Genomic DNA, 12,220 nt, shown 5'->3' on the forward strand with positions numbered 1-12,220 from the left:
CGTACCTCTCTGAATGTTTAAATTTCCAGACTCGCACCCACCGGTCATTACTCTTGCAATGTGGTCAACATAAAGGGCTTTAATGGATTTTATGAATACCGGTCCGATGTTGTTAGTGGCTAATATTTCCCAGAGAAACTGCCAAGAGACCCGGTCAAAGGCTTTCTCAGCGTCTAAAAGGATCATCGACATCTGGCCGCCCTCTATCCCCATGATGTCAAAGAGGGTGATAACTCTGCGGGTATGATCTGTGGTACTCTTGCTTGGTATGAAGCCATGTTGCCAGGGAGAGACCAGATGTTCGATGATCCTGTTCAAGCGATTAGCAAAAATCTTGGCGTATGTTTTTGAATCTGAGTTGATCAATGATATTGGGCGGTATGAGGTTGTTAATTCTGGCGGTTTATCTTTTTTTCTAAAAATGGCTATATTCGTTTGTTTCCAAGATTCGGGGGGTTTGCCATGCCATTGTATCCCGAGAAAAAGATCATGCAAAAACGGGATGATTAGGTTACCCAGAATTTTATAGAGGTCTAGGGGGATTTTATCTGGTCCAGCTGCTTTTCCTAGCGCTAATTCGGCTACAGCTAGCTCTACTTCTGTTATGGAAATTTCTTTATCAAGTTCTTTTTTTGTGTCTTCGTCTATAGTTCTAGCCAAATTTGTCTCTCTAATCCAGTTATCTAAGAACTTCTTGGTATCGGCAGTTATCCGCTTATCTTCATTCTGATATAGTTTTTGGTAATAGTCATGAAAACATGAGGCTATATCCTCTTGGGTAGTATGTTTCCGCCCGCCATATTCAATGGTTTTGATGGAATTACGAGACTTTGATTGCCGAGTTCTGAGGGCAAGGTGTCTTCCTACATTCTCTCCAGTCTCATAGATTTTGTTTCGATTTGCTTGGAGAATTTCAGCTACTTTTTGCGTTAGGTCGTTATTAATCTCGGCTTTAAGCACTAAGATCTTACTAAGGGTGTCTTCAGCCTGAGCCCCATGATGTAACTGGTTAGCGTGTAGATGTTCTAAATCTATAAGCCTATTTGTTAGTTGTGTATGTATATTTTCTCGTTCTCTTTTGCGGCTAGCTACAAAAGTAGCAGTCTCGCCCCTTAATGCGGCCTTGAAGCTATCCCATACATTATACCGAGATGCACTATATTGGTTGATGTCAAAAAATTCTTTGGTCCATTGTCTGATATGAGTTATGTATTCTTGATTAACAAGAAGTTTACGATCAAATGTCCATTGTGGATAAACTTTCTTGGAGCTGGGGGCCTCAAATATTATACAGAGTGCATTATGATCTGATATTGTCTTAGGGGATTTAAATATAAGAGCATTTAGAGCAATGTCCATGGTTGTAAATATATAATCTATACGTACATATTTTCTATGAGGATAGGAAAAGTATGTATATCCAGGATCTATTCTGTTCTTGAGAGGCCATATGTCTTGAAGATTATAGCTGAGAATCAGATTTTGCACTGCCCTGAATACTCTGGGTGGAGGCAAGATGGCGGCGTCAGGCTAGACGCCGGTAGCAGCGTTCGACCACCTCTACGGGGGATGTAGCTAAGAAACCATAATTATCGTAACGGAAGAATGAATTTTTAGTGCTAATACTTTGACCGAACTATGCAGCCTCTTGAACTTGTTGAACCCGCCGAATCTGTAATTGTACCAACCGGGTATGTGATCCTGAAAACGCCGCTCTCACTGCTCGCTTCAATCATCGGATACGCTGCACTACGGATACTGGCTGGTAACCGCCCCTCTCCACGTTCTCCAGGTACACAGCCTTCCTTCTCACCGTTGTACCCTGAGAGCAGTACAGAGCACGTTGAACAAGCCAAACGAACCGCCACCCAGGGTGCAATGGCCCCAAAGAACGCGGCTGCCGTTGCAGCGGCCAAGACAAGAGCAGCGCGCCAAGCCCTCCGCGAACAAGACGCGACTAGCAGGTATCCTCCCTGTGGTTCAACAAAAAAAACGCCGGCTTTGAGAGGTCCGACTCTCAGCAAAATTTCCTCTGGCTCTGCCCCTGTCTTGACAGTCCCTACTGTGATCTCATTGATGCAGCACGCCGCTAGCCAGAGACCTCACGGTAACCCAGCACAGCAACTCTTGTCGAAGGAGCAACTTGCTGCCACTGCCGAAGCAACCGCTACACCAGTAGCCGGCATTGAGCCAGAGAAATCGGATGGATCGGATGGATCGACGTTCACCACAGAACAGACGGAGGTAGCGCACAACCCGAATCCACCGGAATACATAGAGAGGCAAGAGGCTGCTCTCACTCCTGATGGGTCTGACACTACGACTAATGCGGTAAGACAAACGGTTCACTCTGCTTTTGCCTCTGCCTCTGTTTCCCGTGCTAGTGCTTCCCAAGGGGGGGGGGGGTGAGAGATACTGCTACAAATGCCATAGAGACATTAGACCCCCCAGAGACTTTGGCGCAAACTCTAGATATTATCGCTGGGCCAAGCGGTTCAATTGGGCCTGCCAGCGCCCACAGCAATAGCAACAAGGATTACAGCTATATACCTGTGCTGATTAAGGAGCTGCATACAAACACAAATACAAATATTACCCCCCTAAGCACGGGTTTAACTACTGATTCAAATCAAGTCTTATCGCAGTGCAATAATACGCTCCAAATAACGACTGAGGGGAAGTTGATTGAGAAGGAGGCTGCAGATTCAACCTGGAATGAAGGCGCAAAAATATCCAGTAGCGCAATAAACGACCACCCAACTCACCCCATCGAGACATTGGAAGCTGATAAGGACATTACTGATTTTTATTCCTTTTCAGAGGATATCAGCCTGTCAGGTGTTACAGATGATGAGATTGATGAAGCTGAGAATGATCTTGACTCGAATATAAGCACAGAATCAGATCCTAATCCCCCTAAAGAAAAACGAGATAGAAGGCGGACGATACTCAAAAAGAAAAGGGGAGACCATCAAGAAGCAAATGAACTGACATGGGACTATAGTCCGACTGTTTTGACCTTAAATCAAAATCAGAATTTGAACACAACGCCTCAAGCTTCATCTTCGAACCAAGTCCCTGACAGCGAACAGTCTGGCTCTTCTGGGGCTTCTGGGGCTACACTGACTCAAGTTATGGAAACAGTACTACAAGCTATTGCATCTCATCGGGAAGAGACATCAAAAGATAGTCGTAAGGCACGAGTTGCACTACAGAAAGTTCAAGGCGTAGTTCGCAAGCTGTCAAAAACGATGGGCGCTTTCACTGAAAGATTAAATGATATAGAAGACCGGATTGTGCTGAATGAAACCGAAGCTGCTACAACAAATGAGCGAGTGGGTGCACATGAAGCTGAACTTCAGGATATCAGATGGAAACTGGAAGACTATGAAAACCGGCTTCGAAGAAATAACCTCCGCATCCTTGGCGTGCCTGAAAAAGCAGAAGGAGAAGACTGTCGATCTTTTGTTATACAGCTGCTACGTGATACCCTCCCCGAACTTGCCACCTGGGATTGGAACAATGAGATACAGCGAGCCCATAGAGTTCCCCTAACCTTTAAACCCACAGCAGCTGTAGGCAAATACCCACGTGCAATCCTAGTCTATTTCGGGAATTTTTTGCTTCGACAAGCTATATCTGATAAAGCTACGCCGGATAAACATCGTAGTAAGGATTCTATCTCATATTTCGTACGCCCTGACTTTTGCCACTTCACAGTCGAAAGAAGGTGGCGACTCAGACAGCTTATTAAACCCTTTCAAGAAAAGAAAGCAGTGGTATACCTGAACAATCTGGCCAAACTAAAAGTAATTTACGGTCGACAAATAAAGTTCTTCACTTCTGAAATCAAGGCCAAAGAATACCTAGAGAGCTTAAAATGAATCATCAAACTGTATACTACGCTACAATAGCCTATGTCATAGAGAATCACTAGATTTTTTTTTTTCTCAAACCTCTTCGTTATGACTATTACCCTCCCCTCATAATTCTTCTGTTTTTCCTTTTTTTTTTCCCTCTTCGGGTTGCATGCTTCGATAGTTTTGGTCAGACAATGCTAATCCATCATCATAGACTCTTATGGAGTCTTGTTGCCTTTTTTGGGGGGGTGGGGGGTGCCCAGGGGCTGGGGACTGGGGAGGGCGGCGGGTTGGCGTATGGGTGGGGAAGGAGGGAAGGGAGGGGAGGGGGGCAAAAATGCATTGTAAAATGAGCAGACGAAAGAATACTAAAGGAACATTGAGAGACAGCCAAACTCTATTTATGATCTACGAATACTGTCTAAAACATAGAACAATAAAATGGGGAAGCTAAAATTAGGATGCTGGAATGTGGCCGGACTCAACGATAAGGGAAAGAGGGCTCAATTTACTCAATTAATGATTCAAAACGCATGGGATATTATATGTGTACAGGAAACCCATATTCCTATAGGAGAGATAAATCAAATAAAAATTCCAGGCTTTAATACATTGGTCAAAACTACACAAACCTCTAAAACGAGGGGAGTTACAATTTTAGCAAAAACAAGACTGGGTACCTCAACTCGTAAAAAAGCTGACCCCCATGGTAGATGGGCCATTGTTCAACTCAATATAGGAATTACTATTTGTTCTATCTATGGCCCTAATCTCGATGATCCTATGCTATTCATTGAACTAGAATTAGAACTAGCATCATGGGCAGGTACTTTAATCTTATGTGGTGACCTAAATCTAACGATAGGCCAACTACAATTCAATCAATCAACCCAATACACCCACAATGGCTGAAACAACCTTTTAAGTGTTCTATCAGGCAATGTGCTAAAAATGTTCACCAAGTAATTTCCCACAACACTCTTATTCCTTTTGCCCAGATACTATTTCAGTTGTACATGTCATAAAAAACATTAGGAAGTGTAACCCAAGCTATAAAAATTGTGAATTATTTTAATCGGCATTGACATAGTCACTCTCAAGCGGCACCACATAAATGGCATCATTAAAAGGAAAAAATGCTATTTGCTAAACTTAATAAATGCCAACACTGACCATTGTTAGCCAAAATGTGATATACTAATACAGGTCCTGGGAATGACAGGACCTCGTCCACATAATATAACAAGTTTGCTCCTTAGGTGCTGTCTTCACAGGCAAACTGTGTTTGAGGCGCATTAGCAAACTCATTTATGTTTTCTGATAGATATAACTCAAAGGCATACCTTACTGTGTGTATTTTTGTCTTTAGAAAGAGTTGATAAAAATGTGGACCCATCCGTTAAAGTTAGGCACGTAATCATAAACTAGCGGTTAGACCTGTCAGCCTTAGGGTGGTCTTCCCTTAAACCTTTGGCTTCATATTCCTCTTTTGTTGATCTCATTTTCACTGACTTTAGGGCTCTGCTAACCAGTGTTAACTCCTTAACATATGGTAACATTGGCTTATCCACAATTGGAATTTTTTATTTACTTATAAGTCCCTAGTAAAGTCGTACTCCATGTGCCCAGGGCCTGTAAATTAAATGCTACTATTGGGTCTGTAGCACAGATTGTGCCATCCACTTAAGTAGCCCTTTTAAACATGTCTCAGGCCTGCCATTGCAGCCTGTAGGTACGGTTTTAACTTCAATTTCAACCTTACAAAATAAACCTTTTGCTAGGTCCAAACCTTCCATTTTAATACAAAGAAGTCACCTCTTGGGTAGGCCCTGGACAGCCAAATGGGCATGGTGCGGTGCGTTTAAAAAGTAGGCGATGTACCTTTAAGTTTTACATGTCCCAATAGTGAAAAACTCTTAAATTATTTTTTCACTATTGCAAGGACTACTTCTCGCATAGGATAACAACATTAGAGATACCTTATTACATTTCACAAGCTCTAACTTCCAAATGGGAACAGGTAAAAACAGTTCATGTTTGGTGTCTTTTTTTAGCTTTAAAAAAAAACGAGTTTATTTAGAATATAATAGAATACAAATTTAAAAAACAATACAGTGCAGGTGAAAAAGGTCTAAATATAAATTTCTGAGAAATACATGTCATTTGTAAAAGAGAAAAAATTATACCTGGAGTAAAACAAGAACAGTTTGGTTAGAAAGTCATAAGAGAATAAGTACAATATATATAAAATGTCATACAGAATTAAGTTAGCAAGCAGGATAATTAATTTACTAAATGGAGATAGGAGGAATATCAATGAGGTTGATGAACTTCCTGTTGAGCGGGTGTGCGAGTAAAGGAACGTTATGCACTATCATCTAAAAACTGTGTAACAGAATCCCACAAAATTTGGTGTTTTAGAGCCAAAGACATAGGAGAGACGCACTTTGTGCCCAGTCTGTGATTATAGCATACCGCATACCACCAAGCCTGAAATAATAATTTAGTCGAGTCTTTCCAATGCTTTGTGATCGGTTGGAAGGCCACTGCCAATAGCCGATCTAAAATCCGAGTATCACATGAGGTTGATCGCTAAGCTTCAGAAATACTTCCCAGAAAAATTGAAGAGAAGGAAAAAGAAACTGTAGTGTGAAATATTTAATTAATTTGAGGCCAAACTTGTGTCCAAAAGTGTAAAACAGAAGGGCATGTAAAAAGTAGATGTTTTAAATCTGCCTGTGGGAGGGAGCAAGTCCAACAAGTGTCTGCCGTAGTAGGGTGTATTGTGTGCAGTGGAGAGGGAGTTAGTTAAAGTATGTTATATATAAAGAAAAGGGACTGTGTAGTATTCGCTGTTCTAGATGATTTCCTAATTTTAATCCAAATTTTTGCTTATAACAGAATTGGCCAGTTGATCTCAAAGTCAGATTCCCAGGCTAATTCCCCTTTTGATGTGGTCCTGTTGGAGTCGGGAGAAAGTAAATAGGAGTAAATGGTGGATGCTCTAGGGGAAGAATGTAACAGAGTAGATCAAAGGTTAGTAGATGTGTGGTGTCTTTGGAAGTGTAATTAAAAGCTCTCTTTTATGGTGAAGTCAGAATTTTGTGTCCAATTCTGAAAATGAAACTTTTAGAAAGTTGTAATTTTCCTGCCTCAGCCATTTGGTGCATGGCCAATTGATGTAGTTGGCAGTTGGACTTTGTGTAATTTTCCTAGACACCCACACACACTAGAGAGCTTAGGTGTGCCTGGATGGACTATCACTGGCAGGGTAGGAGAGTTGTATGAAAGAACCATGCATGCCTAAACCACTAGTGTCTTAACAACACAGTCTAAACAATGACTGCGGCGTTACCACGCATTCCTTTAGCACACAAGTTGTTACAGCAACTTGCTTTAAAGAAGCGCTGGACTTTGGAATAGTATAATTTACTATTCCAACTCCAGTCTGTGTATCAGTAGGGAAGGTGTTGGACTTAAAATCCAACACCAGTCCAACATCACGTTCCCTAAAGCAAGTTATTGTAATGATTTGCGTGCTAAAGGAACGTGTGGTGTAGACTTTGTTGTAAAGGCACTGCATGGGTTTGACTGCATGGTAAAAGATGTTTCCCAGTGGGCAGGAAGAGTTAGGCACAGACCCACTGTTACCTGAATAGACTGTGTCTGACCTTAACACAATGGATTGCATACACCTGTAGGTAGTCTGAAGCCAGGAAAGGGGAGGCAGGAAACCTGTTCACTTCAAAGTGGAACCTTTAGAAGCTTCTCCCTTTTCAGTGGAGGCACCAGATATATATGGATCTCAGACACCAATTCCTCAGTATGCTCCTGGACCTGCGGATAATGCAGAAGAAGCACTGTTATGCTGCTTTGCTGCCAGAAAGACTACCACTCTGCTGCCCTGCTACTCTTCTGCCCTACTTTCTGCTGCCATGCTTGCTGAGAAGGAAGATTGGATCTGGTCCGTTATCCCAGGCTGAAGTGACGTCAAGGACAGTCAGCTGACCTCCTGCTCTGAGCTACAGGGACTCAGCGCCGGGACACCCCCGTTGGGGGTAGCCGCGCGCTTAACAAATTTCTTAATAATATATAACAAGCTCCAGAGTCTCCCTTCAACTGCCCAGCTGACCTACTCCCTGGACCTGCAATTGGACTTGCAACTGGGTCTGCTACTGGACCTGGAAAAGGACCTGCCTGAGCCCTGCTGGCCTTTGCGGGCATTTGCTGGAGTGAGTTCCTGACCCTTAAGTGGCATCCCACAGGTCTTAGAGGTTTTGGGCTCTTTGCGAACTGGCCTGTTGGTGCCAAAATCTTGAGCTTGTGCCCATCGCCAATACAAAGTTCCGGCTAACCAACTCTTCATGCTACATTATCGACTGTCACATTGCCCGCCAATGCGAAGCTCCAGCCACGACCATCCAAGATACTCACAGGATATTTTGTGCTACAGAAATGACCATCTGCGAAGCCCAGCCGGTCCTTTGCACTACTCTGCGGCCATCCACAATGCTCTCCCTGCTCCTCGTGGGGCCTTCTACCTTGGTGCTGGACTGAGATGGCAAATCTTTTAGTGGGACTAACCTGGCCCCTGTATCTGAATTATACTCCATTACAGTCGGCCTGACTTTCTCCTGGCCTCGCTTGACCAGATAGCTGCGGTTGGCGCTTTGTGGGCTTTGGCGCTATTTCCACATAAATCTTTTGATTTGCATAGCTTCGATTCTACTAATGGGATTTTTGTCATTTTGATGTCAAATTATTTATTAAAGTCTACTCTATTATTCTACATTAGTGCAGGATTTTTCTTGTGTTGCGTTTTCACTTTATTACAGTTTGAAGTGTTGTATACATACTTCCACCTTGCTTCTAAGTGAAGCCTGACTGCTCTGTGCCAAGCAACCAGTGGGATGAGCACAGGTTAAGTTGGGGTTCGCTTGTGACTTCACCCTAACAAAGGATAGTGGTTTGCTGCTTGAGTAGGGTTTTATCCCTTCAAACAGTAACCCAATTTCTTACAACAACCGATTGAGTATTTCACTTTCATCACAGAGATCCTGTCAGACAGTTGCAGATTGTTAATTGTGGCTGTTGCTCCTCTTCTGGGGGGGGGGGGGCAGTGAAGGCTCCACCAACCTGATGGGCACAGTGGATTCCCAGATCAGCAGCTTAATGAGTTAGCTTGCCAAACAGAACATGTTTACATAGGCAGAATCCTTTTAATATTTTATTGTTAGGTGGCAGGAAAGCAAAGGATTCTCATTTTACCCTTTTTTGGTCTCAGAAAAGATCCTAGATGGATACCTTTTGGGATATAATTCTGTGTTGGAAGGCCCAGCAGTGGTAATACCCTAAGTAATATAGATGTAACTTCTGGGAGTCTCATTAGAGCAATCCCCTGTGCTGATGCACCGCCTTTCTACTGTACAACCAGTCACCCTGTCGTACCAGTGCCCATCAAGGCAGTATGTGTGAGGGTCGACTTATCATCATTCATTTGTGCGTCTCTGCAAGAGTTAAAAGTAAAGGAATAGAACCTCGCCCTTCATGTCATAGTCAACATGTTTCAGAGACTATGAAAGCATGCTTAGGGTCAAACACCTCAATAAGGCCACTTCCTGTCCACCTACTACACCTTAGTTACAATTTGTCAATTTGGTGTTTGATCATTTCCTTCCTCATCTCTGCATTAAGCTGGACAGACTTAAACATTCTTTCACCATAAAGGACCAAAATAAAAACAGTAGATATGTAATACAATTACGCTTCATATTACATGCTATATCGTTTGTCAGCAGCACTTCTACCACTTTTTCTTGTTGTATTGAACTTATTTTCAAGTTATAGTGAATAATTCGATGGACATCATCGTTGATGACTTCATACCTCCCAAACCGTGAGATAACAGTTTTGGGGTTGCTTGTGTTCCCATTGAGCTGGGGTCTGACCTGGCAGTTCAAGCAGGACTATTGTCTTCGGAGAAGAATCAGCACTAATTGGACCCTCTCTGTAGAGGAACTTTAAGCAAATAAATGATGGACAGGATTGTGGCCCAGAGTATTTATCAATTACTGAAATTAATTCAAGGATTTCAGGCATCACATGTTTGCTTCTCTAATTTGAGACCCTCAGCAGTAATGCCCTCGCATGATTCCCAAAGCTCCTGGTGCCATACAACAAAAGTTGCACCTAACTGATGAGACCCAACAAGGCTAAAAACTATCTGGGTTTGCTTGCATTTCTGTGCATAGTGAACATGGCAGAGAAGTTGGATTTTTTTTTTGTGGACAATCCAAGAAAGATTTCCATACGGTTAGCTAAATCAGTAGTGGCATAGTGAGAAGAAAACAATGGACTGGAATGTAGTTGAGAGTATTTACTATTGACTGAAATTAATTCAAGAGTTACATCCATCGGCTTTTTGGTTTTCTGACAATATTATTTGAAGCAGTTGAAAGACTTTTCCCCTGTTCCATGGAAATCGAGTGAAGGGTTTGGAAGACCAGTTTGACATGGACAGAGTTCCTTGGTCCCATTAACAATTTTATAGACCACATGCAGTTTTACTTATTTGATTTTATGACATTCCTATGTACTAACAATGCGATAATCCAGTTGTATTTACCACTATGGTTCTTAGATGTGATCAATAGGAGTATTTTCTTTGAGCGGATTAAGAACACAGCCACCAGACTTGTTCTCTAACTGTCTTCTCGTCCCACCACCCACTTACGTATTATTCATTGACTGCCTGTCCACAAGAGTTAGCTCTGCAAGCTTCTTATGCATAAAAAGCACATCACAAATTGACCCTTCCTACCTTGGCAGTCGCATACACTTCTATGTTGCTACAAGACTACTGCGCTCCACATTTCACTTGCCAGCCTCTCATCCAATGTGCTTGTGCAAGATGGCGATCATTTTCCTACATGGCTCCCAATGCTTGGAATAAGCTTCCCCTCTATACTCAATCCGCTGGATCTCTCTCAGAATTTTGGAGGAAACGTAAAACCTGGCTTTTCTATCTAGCTTAGTTTCAAACGTTCAGACAATTGTTTTTGTTCCAAACCAGGATACCCTTGCTGGTGAGATGCGCGAGTTACAAACACAAATAACATAGTGTAATGCAACGTAACATAATGTGACATGACTTGTCATGACATGGCATGCCATTACAGCCCTTTAAACTCAAAGTGGATTGATGAATCGAGCAGCAACTCAAGCTGTAACCTTTATTGGTGTTAGTTAATAATTATAGGAGGCAGACAGAAGAAAGGGGTGTGCCCCCTTGAAATATCATGCAGAAGAAGAGGATCGGTTTTTGAGAGGCATCCAAAATACAGTGATGTTTGCTCAAATAATACAAGAACTGACATACATCACAGCTTTGTCGATCTGCTTTGTATTTATGTTGTAAATGTAAGACCTGCCATCATTCCTCTTCTCAGATATCCCTCCTCCTGTTGTCAAGGGAGCCCATCTCTAAACAGGAACACAAAAGTCAAAGGCCAGTTTGTGTTCTAGAGATGATGCATTTTACAGGAGGGAGCAATGGCGTCTTCCAGAGACTCCCCCAGCATCCTGTTGAGTGGGACTTGCCAGGTGAACATCTGTCCAACTTTATGTTCTTCAGAGACCTGCCGGCAGGAAGAAGACCCTCTTACTCTTCCTGAGCAGGGTGAAGTACAACCCTTCTGCCAAAGCATAATGCCAAGAACTATTTATACAGTTTTTCTCCCTTTCTTTTTGTATTACTTCTGTTTCGTACTTTAGTGGTTCAGAAAATTGTGAAAACGAAGCGCTAGAAAAAGCTCAGTTTTTCATGCAGCTGGAGACCATGTGCAGGGTGAAAGTAATCTTCCTGTCTAAAGTAATGTAAGGAAACTCTGAATGGAGAACCTTTGGAGAGTGCAAGGATCTCATATCTACCAACCCTTCATTTAAGGCCAGTCCGAATAAGGCATCAACATGGGTGAATGAAATGGCTACTTGGAATGAAGGATTCTGCTGGTTGACACTAACACACTAAGAGTTATCCCCAGCTATCATGGGGCTATCATTCAGGTCACACACTCAGGGGATCAGACTGAATTCAAGAACTACAGTGACACAACCTTAATTGCAGTTTGATAAAAGTGTTTTAATAAACAAATTGAACTTCAGCAGTGGAGGCTGGTGAACTTAGAAAGTGGTGGGGCGTAAATAGCAGCCAGTGATACAACTCCCTTCCCGTTCGTTCGACCCATGGTCAGCAATTGTTCTTCATCTTACCACCCTGGAAACCTTGTAAAAGCAGGCCCTACTGGTTCTTTTCACAGTAAACTTTTCATGTTAATTAACCAGAAATATTGAAGTTATGA

General features: G+C 42.5%; 1 protein-coding gene across 4 annotated transcripts in view; it reads left to right on the plus strand.

Annotated features, from left to right (window-relative positions):
* The window catches only part of LTBP4 (latent transforming growth factor beta binding protein 4), a 1,245,426-nt gene that overhangs the window by 875,907 nt on the left and 357,299 nt on the right, over nt 1-12,220 (plus strand). The window lies entirely within an intron of this gene.

This window comes from Triturus cristatus, chromosome 9 (genome assembly GCF_964204655.1).
Source record: "Triturus cristatus chromosome 9, aTriCri1.1, whole genome shotgun sequence".
In the NCBI taxonomy this organism is placed as follows: domain Eukaryota; kingdom Metazoa; phylum Chordata; class Amphibia; order Caudata; family Salamandridae; genus Triturus; species Triturus cristatus.